Source organism: Notothenia coriiceps, unplaced genomic scaffold (assembly GCF_000735185.1).
Source record: "Notothenia coriiceps isolate Sejong01 unplaced genomic scaffold, NC01 NC01_scaffold00036335, whole genome shotgun sequence".
In the NCBI taxonomy this organism is placed as follows: Eukaryota; Metazoa; Chordata; class Actinopteri; order Perciformes; family Nototheniidae; genus Notothenia; species Notothenia coriiceps.
This window is the reverse complement of record NW_011369036.1, coordinates 1-3,883: the sequence shown is the minus strand read 5'-3', so window position 1 is coordinate 3,883 and position 3,883 is coordinate 1. Positions and strand designations below refer to the sequence as shown.

The 3,883-nt window shown below is 39.4% G+C and overlaps 1 long non-coding RNA gene across 1 annotated transcript; it reads left to right on the top strand.

The window, feature by feature from the left end:
* Positions 1 to 153: 153 nt before the first annotated feature.
* LOC104963533 (uncharacterized) lies at positions 154 to 2,480 on the top strand. The gene is made up of 3 exons (XR_800327.1): positions 154 to 265; positions 339 to 424; positions 1,587 to 2,480. It is a non-coding gene; the product is annotated as an uncharacterized lncRNA (long non-coding RNA).
* The last annotated feature ends 1,403 nt before the right edge of the window (positions 2,481 to 3,883 follow it).

The window sequence follows — 3,883 nt, the reverse complement described above, 5'->3', positions numbered from 1 at the left end:
TTTTAAACACGAGTATCTGTACTTCTACTGGAGTAAAGGATGTGTGTACTTTTGCCATCTCTGCCATTAAAGTATTATCGTATCGTATCATTGTGCAAAGCTGCAGTTATGTCAGCTCATTGGTTTCTTTAAGAAGCAGCTCATTGGTTGAAACATGTCCTTTATGTCTTTGTCTCTCAGGAGAAGCGTCTGCGGGACAGACAGACGGAGACGGAGGAGAGTTTACAGAAGCGTCTGGAAGCAGCTCGCATCGACATGGAGCTCAGTGAGTGTCTCAGTGGGACATGACGACGCTGATATAAAGAGCATTATGAAACTAATCCAATGTTCTCCTGCAGGCAACGAGCCAGGGGTGTTCGATGTGGTCATCATCAACGATGACTTAGAGAGAGCTTACGAGGAGCTGAGAGACATCCTCAGTGACGTGAGTTCAACTAAAAACACATCCAACGTCATTCATTCACTGCTGACTAGTGTCTGCCAGCTGCTGCTGTTTACCTAGAGCCTGTGTTTAAAGCAGTGGTGGAGAGTAACTACGCTCATTATCAATACTGGAAACACAGTGTTAGACTTCTACTGCACTACATGTCAGAGGTAAATGTTGGATGTTTTTACCCACTAAATTAATCTAATACCTTAAAGCAGGGGGTTCAAACTCAAATACACAGGGGGACAACTTTTAAAAATGGGTACTAGTCGAGGGCCGGACTGGTTCAATGTTTATTGCAGAACTTAATGAAATGAACTTATTGCACATATTAAACCTGGAACTAACAAAGCTTAAATGATTGCCTATAAAAACAACATTAAACATTAAATAATCAGTTCATTCATTTCTTATGGCTCTATCTGCAGATTTTCCAGAGTCATTTCTTATGATCACATTTTCCCACAGGCCAACAACAGCTTCAACAAAACTATTTCCCTCAAAGAGAAACCAAACATGCCCTGTTGTCGTGAGAGAAAGTGCAGAAGGAAACATCCATTAAACTCAGTGTGCTGCTCTGTGATGCTAGCTCAGATACTTGGCATCTCATCTTGGGTGCAAGGTCAGCAATGTTTGGGCTCAGGCTCTGAGCTGAGGAGACCCTCAGGATGGAGTGAAGGTGTGCGTGCAATATACCGACGGGCCAGATCTAATAGGAATTAGAAATTATCCTGAGGGCCGAAATTAAATCCACCCAGGGCCTGATTTGGCCCCCGGGCCTTAAGTTTGACACATGTGCCTTAAATTAACCTTTTAGATAACTGATATCAAATATAAGAAATACATCAATTTGACTTTAGGTATACCTGGAATAAATGCACACGCTAACAAGCAATATTTAATTGGGTTCCTATTTAGGTATTTGTAGAGCTTTCCCTTTCCTGTTTCATAGGTTTTAGTGCATGTGAAACGCCTCCATTGGACTTCTTTGTTTACTTCTGTAACAATGACATCACTATGTAACACTCGCACTTTATTGGCTAACGATCCAAAACATTGTACGTGATAGGCCAAGGGGCGGGACATCAGTAGAGACACTCAATGTCCTCTTTAAAAGCACAACGAGTAAAAGTAAGTATCTTCTTCTTTCTTTCAACAGGAAATCAAGAAAGTGAAGGAGGTGAAATCCTAAGGAGGAAAATCTTTCTGCTGCTGTGACTCTGAATAACTTCACACCGACTGCATCACAGTTTCAGATACACTTGGTCTTTATCATCTAAGAGTTGGCACTGACATCACATCAATATGAAGCACACATCATTATCTCCAGTCAGAACATCACTGCAAAATATGACACTTTCATTCATTAGTTTGGTTGTATTCTTGGTAACAATGAAATCACTCGTAGTTAAGTACATGACTGCTATAACTACTATTACATTAACTAAATATTTACTGCTGCCAATGTCTTAAATGTGGAGGAACGTCGAGATCAAATGAATGAATGAAAAACATTCCCACGTAAGTTTGTGTTCAAAAAGGCTGAATAAAGAAAGTGAAGACAACCGGAGACCACGTTGGTGCCATTTATTTAATCTTGTATTCATAAATTCATTCGGGTATTGAAGTATTACCTGGCATTTATTAAAACCTACAAGTAATGGATTTCTCAGTTGTACGTTAAAACTTTAAGGCAAAATGTGAACAATTTGAAATAACTCAGAAAAACTGTTTCCCCTTTAAGGCCGTGCATCTGTCACCAGTTTCTCGTGTAACTAAGTCTAGATTTGAAAACTCATGCACTCTGAAAGACTTATCCCTGATATGTTTCCATAAACCAAAGCACACACTTATAAAAGCTTCTGGATAAATACATAAAAACTCATTAAGACGCATCACATTTTTTAAATCAGAGGAAACTAAAAATGAATTTATGAACCTTGCTGAAATTAAATGTGCTGGATAGTTGTAAAGATCTGCTATCATACTGTTTCTCAGATATATATTTCAGGTCTCAGATATATCCAGAACCTGTCTCTGATTGGCTGAAACACCAAACAGATCATTGCAGCATTACCCATAATCCCCTCTGTTTCAGCCCTGTTTCCAAAGTGCTGATTCTCTGTCTGTTACTTTAGATGAAAATAAGGAGCCCCTCCCCACGCCCCTCTGAGAGACATTTGGTTACAAAGAACTCAATGGTGCTCTAGGAGGAGATTCAGGTGATAAGGAGGGGGGAGGGGGGGGGTTACCTTGGTTGCTGATTGGCTAATGGTTACACAAGACAAAACATCGTTATGACATCATAAAGTGGCCAAAATCTGGTCAGCTCATTTTCAGACAGGTTTTTATAGAAATGGATCAAAAAGAGAGAGAATCTTTGTTCCTGAAACTTTCAGAGGGGACACATGTTGTGTAGAGAACATGAAGAAGAGGGGACACATGTTGATGTAGAAGAGACATGAAGAAGAGGGGACACATGTTGATGTAGAAGAGACATGAAGAAGAGGGGACACATGTTGATGTAGAAGAGACATGAAGAAGAGGGGACACATGTTGATGTAGAAGAGACATGAAGAAGAGGGGACACATGCTGATGTAGAAGAGACATGAAGAAGAGGGGACACATGTTGATGTAGAAGAGACATGAAGAAGAGGGGACACATGGTGATGTAGATCATAGTAGGTGATCTTTAAAGAGAGTGTGTTTCACTGGAGGGGGGGTCCCTGGATCTTGGTGCGCACCAGCTCTCGTTTCTCTTCTTTCTGCTGGAGGTAATCCTTCAGCTTGTCGGGGGAGAAACTGACTTTGGAGTGACGGGCGCGATGAGCTCTCAGCCACGAGTTCTGGAGACACTCTGCTGCCGTGGGTCTCCCCCTGCAGAGATGATATCATATTAGAAAATATACACATTTATCTTCTAATTTTTATTTAACTAGTTTGAATGTAGGAAATTGAGACCACTTTGCCCAGTTGTATATTGTATTTATTACCCCATGTTCTGATTTTTTAGTAATACTTTAAACAAGATTCAAAGCCTTTATTTTCATTTGAACATTACAAATTCAACATTCAATATAGTTTAAGAAAAAAATTAAAGGGGCAATAGATAGAGCAAGACAATAATGCCAAACACACAATGTAAATTTCAGGATATATAAAACATATTCATATAAAATAGAATACGATTAAACAGTATGCAAAATTAAATAATAGGTTGGTCTTAGAATATTGTATTCTAACTTTTAATTTAATTAAAGAAATGTATGGCATCAGTGCAATCTAGTTCTATTAACCCCTGCTATTGTCTTCGTTCCCCCCCCCCCTTACTTTGGTGTTCGCGGTCAAATTTGACCGGTCCTGTTTTAACTGCTATTACATTAACACAAAAACCATTAATCATCACCAAATGTCATTTAACACCCTTTCAAACTGTACATATTGTATCAGACTAC